Below are 21587 nucleotides of genomic sequence, written 5' to 3'. Positions count from 1 at the left end.
CTGGTGTTAAGCGTAATGAAACACCTGTGTAGCTGCGATTCACATGAAAGATAGGTGCCAGAAATGTAGGCCTTGAACACTCTGGTCCATATTTCTGGCGCTTACCTTTAACGAAGCCACAATTCTATAAACGATGCCCTTGTGTGATTGACACACGATTGGTGGCCATTTCTTAGGCAGCTGCCGACAATGGCACCATTTATAGAATCCAGGCCTTATAGAGTCTATATAGTGCCCCAAAAACTTGGCACCAACTGGTATGGCACTTAGCACAATTCTACAAGGTGCATGTACCTTTTAGAGAATCATGCTTAGCGCTTATGTGTCACATAACCTTTAGGTGCACCCATTTAGGCAGCTAAAACTAGGCGTAAATGTCTGTGCCTAAGCTGTGCATGGATAAAGCGTATTTATAGTAACATAGTCACATAGTAGATGATGGCAAATAAAGACCCAAATGGTCCATCCAGTCTGCCCAATCTTACCCTCGCTTTAAAATTACTGATTTAATTTAAATTTTCATTCTTCATAGCTATTTGTGGACCAGAACCCAAAGCTCTGCCTGGTACTGTGCTTAGGTTCCATCGACTGAATCCTTTCGTTCAAAGCTCACTCCAGTCCATCCTCAACCAAATGGCCCTATTTGGACACAGACCTTGCAAGTCTGCCCAGTACTGGCCATAGTTCTTCAATATATACTATTATTTTCTGATTAGAGATCCTCAGTGTTTATCCCACACTTTTTTGAACTCTGTCACCATTTCCCTCTCCACCACCTCCCTCAGAAGCACATTCCAGGCATCAACCACCCTCTCTATAAAGAAGAATTTCTTTACATTACTCTTGAGTCTACCACCCTTGAACCTTAAATTATGTCCTCTGGTTTTCCCATTTTCCTTTCTCTGGAAAAGATTTTGTTCTACGTTAATACCTTTCATGTCTTCACCCGAGAAGTGCCGGGGCTCGGCCCTCAGCTACAGACAAGAGTTGACTCAGTTGACCCGTTTAGTAACTTCGAATTTACGCCCAGCAGTGTCTACGGTGAGCTGTCAAAGCTCAAGGTTATCAAGGCAATGGGGCCTGACAACCTACACCCCAGGGTGCTCAGGGAGTTAAGTGATGTCTTGGCGGAGCCACTGTCCACGCTCTTCAACCTCTCCCTTAGTACAGGCAGCGTCCCGTTGGACTGGAAGACGGCTAATGTCATTTCACTTCACAAGAAATGCTCAAAGATGGAGGCAACAAACTACAGACCAGTGAGTCTAACATCAATAGTGAGCAAACTAATGGAAACTCTAATCAAACGCCAATTGGATAAGATCCTGAATGAGGAGAATCTACGGGATTCCCATCAACATGGATTTACTAAGGGGAGATCATGCCAATCCAACCTGATCAGCTTCTTTGACTGGGTGAAGCTGGATGTTGGGGAGTCCCTGGACATCGTATACCTGGACTTTAGCAAAGCATTCGATAGCGTACCACACCGCAGATTGCTGAGCAAGATGAGTTCTATAGGACTGGGCGACACATTGACGAAATGGATTGGGAACTGGCTTGGAGGTAGGCTTCAAAGGGTAGTGGTGAACGGCACCCCCTCCAAAATGACTGAGGTGATCAGTGGAGTGCCCCAGGGCTCGGTCTTGGGCCCGATCCTATTCAACATCTTTATAAGAGACTTGGCAGAAGGGCTTCGAGGTAAAATAACATTATTTGCCGATGACGCCAAACTAAGTAATGTAGTAGGCAAATGCACAACGGACGAAGATTCAATGCCTGACAACATGATGCACGACCTACTCCTACTGGAGCGCTGGTCTAGGACCTGGCAACTCAGTTTCAATGCCAAAAAATGCAAAGTTATGCACCTGGGCAGCCAAAATCCATGCAAGACTTATACCCTTAATTGCAAGAACCTAACAAGAACGGTAGCAGAACGAGACTTAGGGGTGATCGTCAGTGAGGACATGAAGGCAGCCAATCAAGTGGAGCAAGCTTCATCCAAGGCAAGACAAATCATAGGTTGCATATGCAGGGGTTTCGTCAGTCGTAAGCCGGAAGTCATTATGCCATTGTATAGATCCATGGTGAGGCCCCACCTGGAATACTGTGTGCAATTCTGGAGGCCGCATTATAGCAAGGATGTGCTGAGACTGGAGTCAGTTCAGAGAATGGCCACCCGGATTGTCTCGGGACTCAAGGATCTCCCGTATGAAGAACGGCTAGACAAATTACAGCTATACTCGCTCGAGGAGCGCAGAGAGAGGTGAGACATGATCGAGACGTTCAAGTATCTCACGGGCCGCATCGAGGCGGAGGAAGATATCTTCTTTTTCAAGGGTCCCATGGTAACAAGAGGGCATCCGTGGAAAATCAGGGGCGGGAAACTGCGAGGTGACACCAGGAAATTCTTTTTCACTGAAAGGGTGGTTGATCGCTGGAATAGTCTTCCACTGCAGGTGATTGAGGCCAGCAGCGTGCCTGATTTTAAGGCCAAATGGGATCGACACATGGGATCTATTCATAAGGCAAAGGTAGGGGAGGGTCATTAGGGTGGGCAGACTAGATGGCCCTTATCTGCCATCTATTTCTATGTTTCTATGTATTTGAATGTCTGAATCATATCTCCCCTGTCCCTCCTTTCCTCTAGGGTATACCGTATTTTTCGTTCCATAAGACACACTTTTTTCCACCCAAAAGTAGGTGGAAATCTCAGAGCGTCTTATGGAATGAAGGTACAATTTTGAACCCCCCCCGCCACCGCCGCACCGTTTTAAAAATCTACCCGCCTGCCGTAGCCGCGCCATTTTAAAACAACCACCCACCTACCCGCCCGCTGTTGTCGCTGCTGGCGCTGTTGGCAGCCACTGCAGCTGCACCTTTTAAAACAGCTATCTGCCCTCTGCTGCCTCCTGCGTCATCATCATCACAGTCCCTGGTGATCCAGCGTGTATCCCTCGCTAGCAGCGCACAGGTCAGGAGCACGGACATCAGCAGCAAGCTTTCCATGCTTCCGCTTGCGCCCGCGCTGTTTTCTAAATGGCTTTGTAAGTTCTTGCGGGACTCATCTTATGGAATGAAAAATCCGGTACATATTCAGGGCTTCCAGTCTCTCATGATATGTCTTTTGGCGCAATACTCCTACCATTTTCGTCGACCTCCTCTGGACCACATCAAGTCGTCTTATGTCCTTTGCCAAGCTCCAAAACTGAACACAATACTCCAAGTGGGGCCAATTACAAGTTCATTGCCATTTATCAGCGTCAATTAGGCCAATTCATCTATTAAGTTGTAAGAGCAAATTGACTGTGTGCACCAATTTGCATGCATAACTTAAGGCAGCTTACACAGAATTTGGGGGTAAGTGATACCTGCATTTAAAATCACCTTAAAAAAAAATCTTTATTATTTTTCAAATATTAACAGGCATTACAAAGAATTTAAACATAAACGAATCAGGAAAAGCACTTTAAATATACAAACATTTTGAAAACAATCATTTTCTCCCCCCTCCCTACCTTTCACCAATAAAAATAGAAACACCTATATAATTTCAATAAATAATAATACTTTCCCCCCCTCCCTCCCACCCTGGATGCGTAAGGAAATCAACTAAAAAGAAAAGGTAGATGACAGCTAATGTGATGCAATAAATGATGTCAATGTGCTTCACATTTAAAATCACCTTTAATTACAGTGCAAAACTCCCCAACTATCTGAAAGCTAAAGGTATCTTGGAAAAAATGAACTGATATAAAAACATACCCCCTCTTTTTGAAAGCCACGCAGCAAAAGCCCCGAAGCCTTTAAATCACTACAGCAGCAGCAGCTGCTAGTGTGGCTTTGTAAAAGAGAGGGATGATTGCACGCAGATCAACCTTGATAAACAGGTCTCTATAAGGATCGAGATCATGACAAATAATGTAAATAATCCAAAACATCAGCCTCAAATTGGATGAATTAATGGATGAAGACTTTATATTTCAATTCTCAAATAAAAAAACCCCAAAAACCTGAAAAGAAGAGAAGGAGCACAAAAACTGTGGAGAGATGAAGAAACCAGAAAAGAGATATAAAAATACACTGTTTAGGGAGAGCCCAAAAGAGTTCTACAGGGAACTAGGGAGGGTCATTAATATGGCGAAAACACCATTAACTAAAGATGAAACAGAAACATTCTGGAGAAACTTATATGAGCACCCCGTAGAGCACAAATGAGAAGCAGATGGTTACCCTGCTTATGGGAGGAATTAGAAAAGGCAGCCATAAAGTTATAGAACAGCCTAAAGTAACAAGAAATAGCTGGAGAGCAGGCTAAAAGGAAAGCCAGATGGAGTGATCAATTTCTTTTTTTTTTTTTAGTTCAAATTTTTTTATTGAGTTTAGTATATAAAGTACAATAAATGTTAACAAGGCAAGAAACATGCATGCCATATCAATGCAAAGAGTCACAAAATATTATCTATAAGGAGGCCAGACCCCTGCCTATCTATAAGGAGGACAGTAGCAGCACAACACATGGCCTCTTTTCCCTCGAACAGAGGAGATTGAGAGGGGGCATGATTGAAACATTCAAGGTACTGAAGGGAATAGACTTGGTGGAAAAGGACAGGTTGTTCACTCTCTCCAAGGTAGGGAGAACGAGAGGGCACTCTCTAGAATTGAAAGGGGATAGATTTCGTACGTACGTAAGGAAGTTCTTCTTCACCCAGAGAGTGGTAGAAAACTGGAACGCTCTTCCGGAGTCTGTCATAGGGGAAAACACCCTCCAGGGATTCAAGACAAAGTTAGACAAGTTCCTGCTGAACCGGAACGTACGCAGGTAGGGCTAGTCTTATTTAGGGCGCTGGTCTTTGACCATGGGCCACCACGTGAGCAGATTACTGGGCACGATGGACCACCGGTCTGACCTAGCAGCGGCAATTCTTATGTTCTTATGTTCATGTAATATCCAAAACACAGAGAGAAACCGGAGCCACACACCTATAGAAACACTGGGAGGGAGTGATCAATTTCTAGGTTCAAACAATTAACATCATTTCACCAAGGCCTTGCAGACTGCAAATATCAAGGGCTCCTTTTATCAAGGCGCGCTACGGGGGTTAGCGCATCGGACATTTCATCACACGCTAACCCTCGCGGCAGCCTAAAATCCTAACGTCTTGTCAATGGAGGCGTTAGGTACTAGCGCAGCAGGCGGTTTAACGCGCGGTATTCCGCTACCGCACCTTTGTAAAAGGACCCCCAAGTTTCAGGTTTGTATTAAAATTTGGTACAATTGCTTATCTGGTTTCCTAAGCGAGGTACAATTTAATTAAAATTGGGTGCCATACATATTTAAATACAATAAATACAGGAAACGAACAAAAAAAACCAACTGACTAACTTGAACAAGAGGAAAGGAAGGGAGGAAGCAGTGGCGTACCAAGGGGAGGGCGGGGGGGGGGAAGGTCCGCCCCGGGTGCCAGCCCTGAGGGGGTGTTCCCGGCCTTGCCGCTCAGTCCCCCCCACGCCCGAAGGACCGCTCGCCCTACTGACCTTCCAGCACACCTATGAAGCAGCCCGCAGCAGGATCGCGACATCAGCAATCCCTGAGCTGCTTGGGCGCTGCTTCCTGCGCCGCGGTCCCGTCCCTCCTCTGACATCAGAGGAGGGGGCGGAACCGCGGCGCAGGAAGCAGCGCCTAAGCAGCGCAGGGATAGCTGACGTCGCGATCCTGCTGCGGCTGCTTCATAGGTAGTGCGGGGAGGCCAGGGGGGCGAACGGTCCTTTGGGGTGGGTCGGGGCATCAGGCCTTCAGGGTGGGGCGGGCGGGCAGGCAGGCAGGCTTTCAAGGGGGAGGGGGGGTGACAGGCAGGTAGGCCTTCAAGGGGGGGTGCAGGCCTTTGGGGGGGGTGCAGACCTTCAAGGGGGTGCAGGCCTTCAAGGGGGGGACAGGCCTTCAAGGGGGGGACAGGCAGGCAGGCTTTCAAGGGGGGGACAGGCCTACAAGGGGGTGGGACAGGCCTACAAGGGGGTGGGTCAGGCCTTCAAGGGGGGACAGGCCTTCAGGGGGGTGCAGGCCTTCAAGGGGGGGGACAGGCCTTCAAGGGGGGACAGGCAGGCAGGCCTTCAAGGGGGGGTCAGGCCTTCAAGGGGGGGCAGGCCTTCGGGGGTGCAGGCCTTCGGGGGGGTGCAGACCTTCAAGGGGGGGGGGACAGGCCTTCAAGGGGGGGAGAGGCCTACAAGGGGGTGGGACAGGCCTTCAAGGGGGGTGCAGGCCTTCAAGGGGGGACAGGCAGACCTTTAAGGGGGGACAGGCCTTTGGGGAGGACCCTGGTTTAGAAGTACACAGAGGGAAGGGGGTGTTCAAAGAGACGTGCATATGCCAAACTTTGGGGGGGGGAAAGAAATAATGGGTCTGCAAATAGAGGAGAGGGAGAGAGATGATGGACCATGGGATTTAGGGAGGGAAGGAACAGAAAGGGAGAGAAATTGGACACAAGGGATGGTGTGGAGGAGGGATAGAGATACTGGATAGAAGGGTAATTGGGAAAAGAAAGGGAGAGATGGTGGACTCTGGGGTGGTGGGGAAAGAGGGAGAGATGCCGGATGAAAGGGTAGTTAAGAAAAGGTGGATCTGTGGAGGGAGATGAAAAAAAGGAAAGATACCAGACTTCCTGGGGAGAGAAGGGAAATGGAAAGGGAGGACAGAGTTGGCAGATGACCAAAAACAACAGACATAAAAGAGTTCCGTAAAGAAATAAAAACACTACTGTTCAAAAAATATCTCCCATCACTCTAACCACCACCCAATGAGTCCCCAATCAACGCCTTTGGAAACACCCACCTATAGTATCTCTTTGTCTGTGATCCAGAATGTACTGTATCTCTTTTACACTACACCCGATTTAACTTGATTCAGTTGACATGTATTATCCTCTGTGATATGTATTATCTTCTGTGATATGTATTATCTTCTGTGAAATTGAAGTATCATAATCCTTTACTGTTCCTGTAACTTACCCTTATCCTGAAATGTAATTCTACTGGAACTGCCCAGTTAATTTCTATATTGTAATCCGCCTAGAACCGCAAGGCACAGGCGGAATAGAAATCCGTAATGTAATGTAATGGTTAGCATGCAGAAAGAAGAAAGAAGGAGACCCTGGCAAGCAAGTTATCGGAAGAAAACCAGAGCCTTGGACCAACAAGATTTGAAATATAACCAGACAACAAAAGGTAGAAAAATTAATTTTATTTTCTGTTTAGTGATTATAATATGTCAGATTTGAAATGTGTATCCTGCCAGAGCTGGTGTTGGACTGCAAACGTGAGCTAGGATTTAACAGAGAGAGGGAAAGTCCTTTTTGTTTCTTTATTTTATTTACACCATAGCGCCAGTGTGGTTAGGAGAAACCAAAAGGGGTGAAAAAGCTATAAAACCCACCAGGAGTTTTGAAAAAAATCACCCAACTGGGCAGGAAAATCGAATTGAAAAACCAATTCAATAGGCTGAATCGAATCGAAATTTTTTCCCGCCTGAATCTGGCAGCATTAGTTTGCGCTACTGTCTTAGACTTTAGGACCTGGGATTGGGGAGAGATGGCATCCTCAGTACTTTATAATGCAAGTGAAACGAGGATTTGGTCAGACTTTTGAAGGGTCTGCAGAAAAAAAATATTGTATAGGCCGGGGACATGAGACAGCAGGAAATGGGAACTTTTCTTTCCTTCTATTTTTGTGAATGGAAAGGCTGAGGATGTCAGAGAGTTCAGTTAAAATATGTGCTTTATAAGAAAATATAATAATGTGTTTTATAAAGTTTATAGCATAGCTGGCTTACCCAGTGAGGTGTTCCTAGTGGTGGTGGTGGCAGCGTGTCAATGTTTTGATTGGAAGAGGTGGTCTGGGAAATTCTGCTGAGCAAACTCCAGGCCCATTTCCACCCCCCAGTTAGTCCACTCCACTCAACTGGTTCACACACTGAGTGGGTCTTTGGGTGTTGTTTTGGAATCTCTTCCAGTGGTTTATCAGCATCTCCTTCTGGTCCAAGGAAGGAAACTTTGTTATCCTTAGCATTGACCTACAGAATATGTTTGTACAGCACTGCTTGTGTGGCATTAGGCTATGTAGTGATCGAAAGAAATAAACAGACCTTTGCACATTTTTGCACTATATGGTGGGTGTATGAGATTCACATTTCCTGCACAGCTAAGTCCATGTGAAGTTACCTTGTGCTGTATTTGACATCTAGCAAGGTCTCTGTTTGAAAGGAAAGATCTAAACTTAAAAATGAAGTGGCCAGAAGTTATGGTAAAAGCAGATAGTGTAGCTGGTTTTAAGAAAGATTTGGACAAATTTCTGGAGGAAAAGTCCATAATCTGTTATTAAGACATGGGGGAAGTGTCTGCTTGCCCTGGATCGGTAGCATTGAATGTTGCTACTCTTTGGGTTTTGACCAGGTATTAGTGTCCTGGATTGGCTACCATGAGAATGGGCTACTGGGCATGATGGACCATTGGTCTGACCCAGTTAGGCTATTCTTATGTTATGTTCTCATCTGTAGGGGCCTTTGTTTTCACTTTTTATTTTAATGTATTTTTTTTCTGGGAACTTATCAATGTTTTTTTTATAATGGAAGAGAATTAATGTGTGGGATGAGGGGGTAACTAATTTCTTCAGCTACATAATTCAATCCACCTCAAACAGACATAGGAGAACTCACGCACCATTCACACACCCTCCAACCAAAAACGTCGAAAGAAAAAAACTGTTCGACAACCTCCTAGCCATTCGAGCTGCAACACTCGACCCCCAACTCTACAACCAATTGACATCGACCATAGACTGCAAAACCTTAAAAAAAAAATAAAAACCTTTCTATTCAAAAAACACATAAAACCGAACTAACACAATCAGAACTGTCCCAAACATCACCTGCAACTACTCCATATGTACTTCTGATGTCATGACAATTCAGACATAATTTATGTTATGTTATGTTTGGAATATAAGAAAATTTTCACTGCCTGTTCTATTCTGACCATTTATTACGTTTCATGGTCATTACAAAAATATTTTTTTCCAGGGGGGGTGTCAACAAATGATGGGCCCCTGGTGCCACATACCCTAGGTACGCCACTGGGAGGAAGTACAATCTTTAAAGAAAAGGTAACATTTTAAGGGAAGAACAATTTGGAGGGGATTGGATGAGGAGAAATGAAGTATCTGTCAATAACAAATGATAGATTATAGGCGTCCTTAAATTTAAAACAAAAACACTTCAAGTTGCTTTTGAAACAGTCAAGGTTTATTTCTTCTCTTACGTGGAATGGCAAGGAATTCCAAAGTTGGGGCGCAACAATGGAGAAGATGTATTGACATTGTGTACTTATTTTCAACGACAGGACAGAGAGCAAGTGTTGATTGATAGATCAAAGTGAACGGCAAGACGTAGAAGGGATAAGTAGTTTGCTCATGAATTGTGGCTCTTTTGATGATAGTGTTTTAAAATATTAATTGCTCAGGCAGCCAAAGTTAACACCACAATGGCTAACATAGAAACATGCAAAAATTTATTATTGCAAAGTTAAAATGCAGAATATAAAAACCTTTTTTGGTAGCGTTTTCGGTGGATTGAATATACAGGCATTTGTTGGTATCTTCATTTTTTGCAGTATATTTGATACCTTATTTACCATGGACCCCTGACGAAAGCGTGTTGTCCGAAATACGGACCGTGTTGGGTCTCTTGGTTGGTAAAAAGGTTTTTATATTCTGCATTTTAACTTTGCAATAATAAATTTTTGCCTGCATCGTGTACATTGTCTGCAGTTTTGTTTGGTTTTCCTGCTTTGGTGTTTCTCCTGCAGATTTGGTTGGATTTCTTTTTTGCTTCTAACATAGAAACATGACAGTAGATAAAGGCGAAATGGCCCATCTAGTCTGCCCATCCGCAGTAACCATTATCTCTTTCTCTCTCCGAGAAATCCCAAGTGCCTATCCCAGGTCATAGAAACATAGAAACATGACGGCAGATAAAGGCCAAATGGAGATCCAGGTAATCCGGATAATGTTCCCAAAATTACAAACCCATACACTGTGCCTTACATACATACATACATACATACATTGATCTTTCTTTTTTTTTTTCTTTTAGCTTTCTTTTAATTTTATTACATTTGCTTTCCTTTCAATTCCATTTTTTTCTTTTCTTTCATTGTGATTTCATTGTGTAGCATGTTATTGACTGTAGTGTGCATATCTCTGTTCCTAAAAACTTTGTATATGTATTCTTGTAACCCATTCTGGGCTCCTGGGGAGGACAGGCTTTAAAAATGAACATATAAATAAATAACTTGTATACTTATAAACTGTCCATGGCAACGAATGGTAGTACACTTCTCCCTCCATATTCGCGGTTTCAGCCATCAGGGTTTTGATTATTTGCGGGTTTTAGCTTGCTGGCTCCTCCCCCGACCCCAATTACATCAGCTTGCATAGAGAAATTGCTGATTCCAAGCGTTTACAGAGAAAAATCGCCGATTCCCGGCACTGTCTTCACCATGTTTTGCCTCTCCAGGAACAGGCCAGGTCTCCCATGTTACTCGTGGTTTCACCATATTCACGATGGTTTTTCATAGAAAACAGCGAATAACATATGAAAAAGTTATTTGCGGGAATGTTAATCCCCTATCACAGCGAATGCGGAGGGAGACGTGTACATAGACTATGCAGCCGAATTGACTCCAATAGTAAAGAAGAGGTTGTAGCCTAGTGGTTAGAGCTGCTACCTCAGCACCCTGACTCAGTAAGTTTGAGCCCAGCCCACTCCTTATGACTCTGGGCAAGTCATTTAACCTCCCATTGCACCAGCTACCACAGTTAGATTATGAGTAGATAGGGAAAATGCTTGAGTACCTGATTACTATTCAAAGTACTGTAAACCACTTTGGGTGAATCTGTTCATGAAAAGGTGGTTAATAGATATCAAGGCAATAGAGCAGAAGTGCAATAAGAAGGATGCATGTGGAACCAAAGACCAACTAATGCTGATTAAAGTCATTATGGCTACTGCAAAGAAAAGAGAAATTGTAGTATTACATTGATTATAAGAAAGCATTTCTGGATAATAAAGGGCCATTTTTGATATGACGTCTAAATCCTTATGGAAAGCCATGCTAAATCCACCCATAACCTACTGGACCCAACTATACACCATACTACTACTACTTATTTTTCTATAGTGCTAATAGACATACACAGCGCTGTACATTAGAACATTCAAGACATGGTCCATGCTCTGAAGAGCTTACAATCTACTTAACAGACAAACAAGACAAGTAGGGGGTTGGGGAGTTCATCAGGCATGAATGCCTAACAGCGAGTAAGGGTTAGCAGCTAAAAGCAACCTCAGAGAGGTGGGTCTTGAGCCTGGATGTGAATATAGGCAGGGATGGAGCTTGATGTAGTAATCCAGGGAGTCCTATCCAGGCTTAAGGTGAAGTAAGAGAGAAAGAACAGAGTCTAGAGTTAACATTAGTGGAGAAGGACTGATAAGAGAGACTTACCAAATGAACGGCGTTCCCAGGGAGGAGTATAGGGTGAGATAAGATGGGAGAGATATTGAAGAGCTTATGCCTGAAGATGTCACCTATATGTACGTACAGTGAGATTAGGGTAGAGCTTGGAAAGCTCACGTATTCCACCATCAGTGTAGTAATAAGAGTGAGATATAGGCCTGAGTCCCCTATTGCTATGGTTCACTACACCACGCACTAGGCTACTCCAGGAATCTGTTTCCTGTTCTACTAGGACTGGTCATTATATCTGAAGCTGTCATATAGGGGGCAGGAGGGGGGTCAGTGACTACTGGGAGAGTATGGGAAGGCCATACCTTCATCCCTCCAGTCATCATATGGTCAGTTTGGGCACCTTTTTGGCACTTATTTATTCTTAAAACAGGTCTGGCCCCAAACATCTAAATTGTGCTTTGGACCTATTCTAAAATGTTAGATTATTACAGAAAAATGTCCAAATCACATGCCCGCCCTAGTCCTGCCCAGATCCTGCCTCTAACACGCCTCCTTGAGATTTAGATGCAGTGCAGATAAACAGTACAGCAAAGCATCTAGAAAATGGATTTTGAAAATAATGAACTGGAATAGTCCACTTGCCCCTTTATGCCACTTTTTGGACATTTTCTTTTTTTGAAAATAAGCCCCATATTAACATAATAAATGACATAATAAATGATCCATCTAGTCTGCCAAATAGTCACATTCTTTATCAATTCATGATTGAATCACTAATCCAATAGTATTACTAACGACATTATACTCAATAAGTTCCACTTTAACATGTCTTCCTCTCCTTCACTGAGATGTACAGCACCTGCTAGAATGTGGAATAAAATATGCATATTTGATCCTGCTCCGTCCTTGCCATTTTCAGGGCTCAGACTGGAAAGTTCTGCCCGGCACTGGCCCGACTTCCCAACTACTGGAGTTGCTGTCAAAGCCAACTCCAGCCCATCCTGATAAGTCTTGCCTGGTACTTGCCTCATTCTCTACTGCTACAGTTGCCATCTAACTACCACACCTGCCCATCATAAATTAATTCCTAGCTATTGATGTGCTTTGTGTTTTGATACTATCTTCTGTCTATTTAGGGATCCATTGTGTCTATCCCAGGCATTTTTGAATTCTGTCACTGTTTTTGTCTCCAACATCTCCACTGGGAGATGGTGCCAGGAATGATTTTGTCTACCCTCTTTGCTATATATTCCTTAACTAGGACACCCTCATCCAGGGCAGTGCTTATTCAAAGTTACTTCCTGATCCTCCATAGAAAGTTATGGCATCTAGACAGTAGTCAAACCAAATTCATGTTATTCTGACTTCTAGAAAATTTCTTAATTTTTGGTCTGAGAAGAGATAATTAAAGGAAGAAGAAAATAGGCAGAGAATAGTGAGTGATCTGTTGAGGAGCAGGAGGCAGTATTATCTTTATTGCCTAGAGTAAATGAGTTGCAGTCCAAAGAATGGCCAGCAACACACAATGATGCATGAGTGAATGAATAATGAGTGAGGCCTACAGTGGCGTACCTAGGGTATGTGGCACCCGGGGCCCATCATTTTTTGACACCCCCCCCATCTATATGAAAAATATGATTTTTAGTAACAATCTACATATCGCACCACAAGAGTGTACCTAGGAAAAGGCAGCATCTTAAACACTGCAGTGAGCACTAGAACACCAACACATACATTGGAAAACTAAACAAGCCAGATCCCGCACAGTCAATTGATCCTGTACAGTCGATGATATCAGAAAGCCATGTCCCTTTCATACACACAGACAGATACACCTTTGCCCAATATAGAATAATCACAAACTAAAAATAAAAATATGTAGACAAAAGTTAAACTGAACTGCCAAGAAACCAGACTCTGCATGCAATGCAACACTACAAAAACAGTAATACATGTCCTCTAATACCGTGCAAAATATAAAGACAGTAGATGTAAATTTGAAAAAACTGATACATAACAATCACCACTTTACAAATTAACAAATAAAAATAAAACAAATAATGAGAAATAAAAAAATACCATTTTATTGGACTAATCCCCGTAAGCTCGGTCCCCATCCCCGCAAACCACCTGATTCCATCCACACAAGCCTTGAATTGTTTATATTAAAGTATAAAAAGAAACAATATTCTGTACAATTGTCAATTTATAAATCAGCGTCTTCTCCCCACTCTCTTCCCCATTTCCCTTTAGCATCCTCAGCCCACTCTCTCTCCCCTCTTTCCTTCAGCGCACGCACATAAAAACAAGCAAGTAATTTTATATCATTTTCATTCTATTCATTCATAGAAATTAAAGTCTAGATAATGCCAGTCACATAACAAAACATGATTTTACAAAAATAATTCCCTGCACAGTCAAGCCTGCAAGGATTACTAGATGTCTTTCAGCAGCTCCCCTCCCTCCTTCCCCCTTACCTTTGTGGCCAAGTCAAAATGATCTACCAACAATAAAATTTTAAAAACACAAAGCACGCTGTACGCAGAGAAAATGTTAATTATCATTTATATTCCGCGGGTTTTCAAAGAGGTCAAGGCAGATGACTTTATGCAACGTCACTTCAGTAACAACTATACAAAAATAGACAAATATTCCCCCTCCCTTTTTACTAAACTGCGATAGCAGTTTTTAGCGTAGGGAGCTGCGCTGAATGCCCCACGCTGCTCTCGACGCTCATAGGCTCCCTGCGCTAAAAAACGCTATTGCGGTTTAGTAAAAGGGGGCCATAGTGCAAAATATAGACAGCAGATATAAATTTTCAAAACGGACACATTTTGATCACTAAGTTGAAAATAAAATCATTTTTCCTACTTTTTTGTCTGGTGATTTCATGAGTCTCTGATCCTTCTTCTAGTCCTTCTTCTCCTGCCCCCCCCCTTTCTTTCTCTCTCCCCCTGGCTCCCCTCTTTATTTCTGCCTTTCTTTCTCTCTCCCCCTGGCCCCCCTCTTTATTTCTGCCTTTCTTTCTCTCTCCCCCTGGCCCTCCTCTTTCTTTCTGCCTTTCTTTCTCTCCCCCTTGACCCCCTCTTTATTTCTGCCTTTCTTTCTCTCCCCTTGGTCCCCCTCTTTCTTTCTGCCTTTCTTTCTCTCTCCCCTGACCCCTCTTTATTTCTGCCTTTCTTTCTCTCTCCCCCTGGCTCCCCTCTTTATTTTTTCCTTTCTTTCTCTCTCCCCCTAGCCCGCACAAAGCCATCGTGCCAATTTCTCCACTTCCACGATTCTTTCCCTACCCTCACCCCCAAGCCAGCAGCAGATTTCATCCCTGCTCCTTCCCCGATGTCCTGAACTTCATTGGGCAGCAGCAGCATTCACAATTCACTGTTGTTGCCCGCTTCAGGCCTTCCTCTCTGTCGGGTCCTTTCTTCATGAAAACAGGAATTAGGCAGGACACGGCAGAGAACAAGGCCTGAAGCCGGCAACAGCAGCGAATTGTAAACGCTGCTGCTGCCCGAAGAAGGTAATGGAGCACAGAGGCAGTCCGCTTCTCCCCCCTCCCAGCCGAACCCCCGCTGACCCTCCTATCTCCTCCCCGTGAACCTTTCCGACCTTCCCAGCGAGAGCAGCAAACCTCCTTCGCGGCTTTCTCCTCCCTCTGCCGCGTCACTGATGACGTCATCAGTGATGCAGCAGAGGGAGGATAAAGCCGACGCTACTGGAGGGAGGTTTGCTGCTTTCGCTGGGAGGGTCGGAAAGGTTCACTTGGGGGGGGAGAGATAGGATGGTCAGCGGGGTTTCGGCTGGGAGGGGGAGAAGCGGTCTGCCTCGGTGCTCCAAGGTCTGGCGCCATTTCCTTTTTCAGTAATGGCTCCGATGCTGCTTTCGCTGGGAGGGTAGGAGCGCGATAGGGGCCGGGCCAGCTGTGCATCCCCCCCTAAGGCGGCACCTGGGATGGACCTCCCCCCGCCCCCCCTTGGTACGCTACTGCCCTGGGGAAACAGCCTGCAACAAGATCGCGCGATGCCAGCGATCTTTGCTTGCTTCGGCTGTTTCCTCCGCCGCGGTCCCGCCCCTCCTCTGACGTCAGAGGAGGGGCAGGACCGTGGCGGAGGAAACAGCCGAAGCAGGCAAAGATCTCTGGCATCGCGATCTTGCTGCAGGCTGTTTCCAGACGCGACACCCGGCGCAGAGGGGGGGGGGGGAATTGGACCGGACCTGGAGCACCCCCTCAGGGCTTGGCACCCGGGGCGGACCTCCCCCCCCGCCCCCCTTGGTACGCCACTGGAGGCCTAGATCATCCATAAACACTATAGAGGATTGCTAGCGTGAATATAATAATTGTCCAAGATTACCAGGCATGCAAACCATGAGGAAGCATCAAACATAACAGAGCATAACATGGATGCTATTGAGGCTCCAAAGGATGGTATATAAGTAAGATATGAAACATTGGAAATCTGCCTCTCTGGACCAGTAGTGGTCCTAAAACCTTCATATGAAAAACAAAATTTAGAGACCAGTGATTGCCTAGTACAATAACTTGCCACCACTCAGCCCTATCTACCTAGTCAGCTTTTAGAAATAAAAGAAAATTGAAGAAGATATATTGGCTGTAAGTACAGGGGGGTAATATTTAGCTACCAAGACCATGTGTAAATGACCAAAATATCAGCATATACACATGTACAAATGGACTTCTCAGATGGCATCCTGTTATATAATCCCTATGGGCTGGATTCTGTTAAGAGCACCATTATTGATGGCCACCTAAAAAATGACCGCCAATTAAGTGTCAATCATGCAACAGCGCCGTTTACAGAATCGCAGCTTTCATCAAAGGCTGGTGCCAGAAATACAGGCAGGGTTTTAAAGGCCTATATTTCTGGTGCCTACCTTTGATGTGAATCTCGTCTACAGAGACACCTTAGAACACCTAAGGCCATTTCTGGTATTAACCACGCCTACTTCATCCTTAGTGTAATCCCCTCCTCCTCAAACTGAGGTAAAAGGTATCTCTCTTGAAATAAAATTAGTTTGTAGTCGCGGGTGTCCAAGGTTTAAATTGATACCTTTCCCCAGGAGAAGGAGTGAATTACATTAAATATATATATATATACTAGTGTTTAAGCCCGTTACAATAACGGGTGCTAGAGCAGATGTCTGTATGTCTGTTTTTTATTTGTCTCTCTCTCTCTCCCTGGACGCTGTCTGTCTGTCATTCTTTGTGTCTGTGTCTCTCCCTGGTCCCCTTTCTGTGCGTATTTCTTTCTGTCTGTCTCCCTGGCCCCCCTGCTTGCCAAAGCAGCCTCCTTTCCTTCTCCCCCTGTTGTGCAATGCCTGCCTGCTTCTTGGCCCCCCTTCTGTTCCCCCCCCCATGATTGCTGTCTGCCCCCCAGCACACCCCTCCCCCAAAGCAGCCCCCTTTCGCTCTCCCTCTGGCCCCCTGTTGTGCCATGCCTGCCTGCTCCTTGGCCCTCTTCTGTTCCCCCCATGATTGCTGTCGGCCCCCAGCACAACCATCCCCCCAAAGCAGCCCCCTTTGCCTCTCCCCCTGTTGTGCAATGCCTGCCTGCTACGTGGCCCCCCTTCTGTTCCTCCCCCCTCCCTGATTGCTGTCTGCCCCCAGCACACCCCTCCCCCCAAAGCAGCCCCCTTTGCCTCTCCCCCTGTTGTGCAATGGCTGCCTGCCTGCTTCGTGCACTCAGCACAACCCTCCCACCAAAACAGCTCCCTTTTCTGGCTGCTCCAGGGCCCTTCTTTTTTGGCTTCCCCTCCCGTTCTTACCTTCCTCCATGCATCCATGTTTCCTGCCGCCGCTGCCGCTCCTGTTCAAAGCGGCCTGCTTAGGTTCATGGGCGGCTGTATTGAACCTCGCAGGCCGCTCTCCATATGATAGCATGTTCCTTCTGACGCGATCGTGTCAGAGGGAATGTGCTTCATGTGGAGAGCGGCCTGCGAGGTTCGCTACAGCCGGCCGCGAACCTCATCAGGCCGCTTCAAACAGGAGCGGCAGCAGTTGGTGCGGGAGGGGGAGTCGTCGACGCTGCTGCGGCGCAAGGGGATTGGGGCCATGCTGCCAGCGGGACAGCCCTCAGCCCTCTCCCTTCTCCTCTCGTGCGCTGTGGAGGCGATCGTTGGCTGGCTGCGGTCCCGGCTTGGAGAGGGCAGGGGGTGTTAGCGGCCGGCAGCGGTGGAGAGCAGGGAAGAGCGCGCATGCCACTTGTCTTGCCTCGCGTGAGGCCAGACTGTAAGCCGCGCATACGCACTTCCTATGTGTGCTACAGCTCACGGAAAACGGACCCACGCATAGGAAGTGCGCATGCGTGGCTTACCGTTTTATTATATTAGATGTAATAATACAATGTAATGTAACTTAGAAATAAAAATGTTAATTAAACCATTAACAAAATAGATATAATGAAGCACTAAGGATTCTAAATTGAAAATAGAAATACAATTTAATAAACAAATGCTGTATAACAAGTCTAGACAAGGAAATTTAGCTTCACTTCTACTCAGTTCTTTAAATGTCCAAGTAAAATCTTCTTTGATCCCATTAATTGTTTTTCAACATCAGCAAATTACTATGCAGTATTTCATATAAGTATTATTTATTCTTTAAAATTCTTTGTCCAGGGAAAACTAACTGATGGGTCTAAGAACGCTTTCTTTAAATAATTTATCTTACAGCCTCCGGCTTCTCAGCTTTCTCCTTCTTCCTCAGGATAGTGTATTGGAAGCTTTCTGTCCTTTCTGTGTAGGGGTACCACATTGGCGCTCTGTTGCTAGTAGATCTCGCTATCTGGAACTCACCTACTACACTGACTAAAATCAAATCAATAAGAAAAACCTATCCTATGTTTAGAAACCCCCAAAATGCCTAAATAGTTCCTTAGCTAAGAAAAATAACCAGATAATTGATGTTCCCTATACTATTTCCTTACAGTATCACAAAAATGATACTTTCACTAAACATTTCATGCATATAAATCTTTTCCCAAAATCCCAAAAATCTTTACAGAAAATATTCCCAGAAAAAGATTTCTAAGGCAGTTTCACAACTTTGCTTCACTAATAGTCTCTCACCACATTCCACAGAAATCTGTCATTAAGTTTTCCAGAAATCAGCACCACAGACTTATTACACAGAGACAGGGGCCCAGGAGCGATTAGCGGGGGGGGGGGGGCAGCGTAAGGTGGGGGGGCCTCCGGGAAGGACTGAGGCAGGATGTGAATAAAGGGAAGGGGCCAGGCAGGGATAGGCGGGGGGAGGGGCAGCAGGAAGCTTAAAATCAGACTCTCCCGGCGTAGCCATTCCTTTTGCAAGGCACAAATTAATTACGGAGGATTGCCCGGGCTTATATCGGCCTGACGGGGTGCACCTTTCTGACGGGGTGGACCTTTTTATTAGTAACATACAGGGCGGGATTGACACCTTGTTCATGCGAGAGGCCGCAGCATAAGGCATTTGTTGGGTAACTCGCAGCAAGTGAGGTGTCACTGCCGCGAGTTGTGGCAAGGATAGTGATTAAGAAAAGGGGGGGGGGGAACCCAACCCAAGCGGGGAGGGGGATAGGATTGGCCTCTCTAAAGTGAGGGCTCCTACCCCCTCCTGAATGAGAGACCCCTCTTGGACGGAGGGGCAAACAGAAGATGGACCAGCGCTACCCCCAATCGCTTGGACGGCGATCAGGGGGGGACAGCCAACGGGGCACGGGACACTTGGAGGGTGGCTCGGGCCAAGTGGGAGCAGAGCATTCGCTTGAACGGCGGTGCCTACTTAAACGCAGTGCTGATGGACCCCCAGTTTGGGCCCCGCTTGGTAGGGGGGGAGATCCCTCCCCCGAGGAAGAGAATAGTAGAAGTTAGGATGATTTGAAGTTCAGTATGTTTACCAGTTATGGTTATTCCAATGTTATCATATTAATCATGTTAATTATGGACATAAATGTTATTATGGCTAATGTTATTGTGTTACAACCATGCTGCGGCCAAAATCCAAAAATTAAAAATAAACTCCTTAGTGGAAAATTAACCCTGGTGTCTGCCTCTGTTCTTGGGGGTAGGGGGGAGGAGGGTCGATAAGAGCCCCCGGTGAGGCCTCCCCAACCTTATGAGAATTTCTCCAGAAATCAGGTTTCAAAAGCAGTTCACACTTCACCAGTATTCTCTCACAACATTCCACAGAAATCTGTCACAGGACATCTCATAAAAACTTCTCCAGAAATCGAAAGATAAAATTTGTAATCAATTAAACCCATCAAGCAAAACTTTTAACTTTGGATCATGAAAATCTTACCAGTCTCTAATTACTATAAACTAAACTAAACCTTAAGTTTGTATACCCACATCATCTCCACAATCATAGAGCTCGGCACAGTTTACAGGAGCTTAGTATAAAGAGGGAACTCCACAGAAAAGATTAGGGGAAGAATATAGAGGGAAGATAGAATTACATTTTTGAGAATAGCCAAGTTTTCAGATGTTTTCAGAATACAGTGGTGCCTCACACAACGAACTTAATCCGTTCCAGGAGCAAGTTTGTTATGTGAAACGTTCGTTGTGTGAAACGCGTTTTCCCATAAGAATACCTGTAAAACAAAATAATTCGTTCTGCAGCCCTGTTGTCCCATAAGAATACCTGTAAAACAAAATAATTCGTTCTGCAGCCCTACATTTCCCTCCCTCCACCTCACCTCACATGCAGAGCCTGCCAGCCTTCTCCCTCACCCAGCCGCACGATCTCAAAAAGCTGTGCACGCGCAGCTGCTGGAGTTGATCAATGTTCTCTCTCCTGCAACTTCCGGTTTCCGGTTGCGTCAGAGGAGAAGATTGAACAACAGAGCATGCGCGCATGTGCTGCTCTTTGAAAGTGTGTGGCTGGCCGAAAAAGAAAGCCGGAAAACTCGGCATCTAAGGTAAGGTGGAGGGAGATGATGGAACACTGCATTCAGACAGGAGGGTGCTGCTGTTCCCGGCTTCGGGGAGAGTAGTTCCGCCCCCCCCCCCGGGCCCCTCGGGCGACTTCGTTGTGTGAAACGAAGTTCGTTATAGGGAGCAAGACAAAAAGTTCGTTATGCGCAGCGTTCGCTGTACGAGGCGTCCGTTATGCGAGGCACCACTGTAGTTGGAAGAAGCCCAGATTCCAAAGTGGGGTAGTAAGGTTATTCCAAAGCTCTATGATTCTGAAGGAGAGAGATGTCCCTAATTTTCCCGCATAGATGACGCCTTTTAACGAGGGGAAGGATAGTTTAAATTTGTGGGTGGATCTGGTGGTATCAGGACTCGAAGAATTCCAAGATAGTGGAATAAGGGGAGAAAGGATGCCGTGTAGGATCTTAAAAGTTAGGCAGGTGCATTTAAAGTGAACCCTGGAAATTACTGGAAGCCAGTGAAGTTTGGACAGAAGCAACAACCAAATTTAACTTCAACCACCTAAAAAAACATGTATTACTCTTAAATCAACATCAAAATTCTTCCTCAATAATAAAAACCAGCAATGGTTACCTTAATAAAAGCCTCACAAAGTCAAGACACCTCCATACAGTTCCAAGTCACCCTCCCAACTGTCAAATCTGACACGAGAACAGCAGACCTGTGCAAGAGATCAGCAACAGAAAACCTAAAAATTTGCAAAATAACCATCAATTAATTAAACCAAAACTTCTAAAAATAGGAAAAAACACCAGTTCTTACCTGAAAGAAGTTTTCTTAAATCTTTAAACCCTCTAAATCTTTTTTAAAATCTTGATTTTCAGGCTGGGCACAAGCCAGCTGACAGCACGAGCTAGCTGACAGCTTGAGCTGTCACCATGGCAGCACTGACACTGTCAGCTGCCCGCGTGCCACTCGCGACCAAAACAACAAAACGGTAGAAGAAATCTTTAGGGGGGGCTCTCCGAAGCCCTTCCCCACTGCCCCAAACTTCCTCCGTTCTCCGGTGTCACCGCTGCTAAACTTTAAAAGTTTGTAAAAATTTTACAAAAACTGCCCGGGTGCATCTTGTACCAGTTGCTGCACTGCACATGCACCAGCACCCCGGGACGTCATCACCACGCAAACGTGATGACGTCC

At 45.4% G+C, this 21587-nt stretch overlaps 1 long non-coding RNA gene across 1 annotated transcript in view; it reads right to left on the bottom strand.

The window, feature by feature from the left end:
• Positions 1-21108, bottom strand: part of LOC117361509 — a 63141-nt gene extending 42033 nt beyond the window's left edge. The window contains exon 1 of the long non-coding RNA XR_004539674.1: positions 21021-21108. This is a non-coding gene — a long non-coding RNA (uncharacterized LOC117361509). The remainder of the gene's footprint in view (positions 1-21020) is intronic.
• Between the last annotated feature and the right edge of the window lie 479 nt (positions 21109-21587).

Source organism: Geotrypetes seraphini, chromosome 5 (genome assembly GCF_902459505.1).
Source record: "Geotrypetes seraphini chromosome 5, aGeoSer1.1, whole genome shotgun sequence".
Lineage (NCBI taxonomy): Eukaryota > Metazoa > Chordata > Amphibia > Gymnophiona > Dermophiidae > Geotrypetes > Geotrypetes seraphini.
The sequence above is the reverse complement of the archived record's forward strand: the minus strand, read 5'-3'. Positions and strand labels throughout refer to the sequence as shown.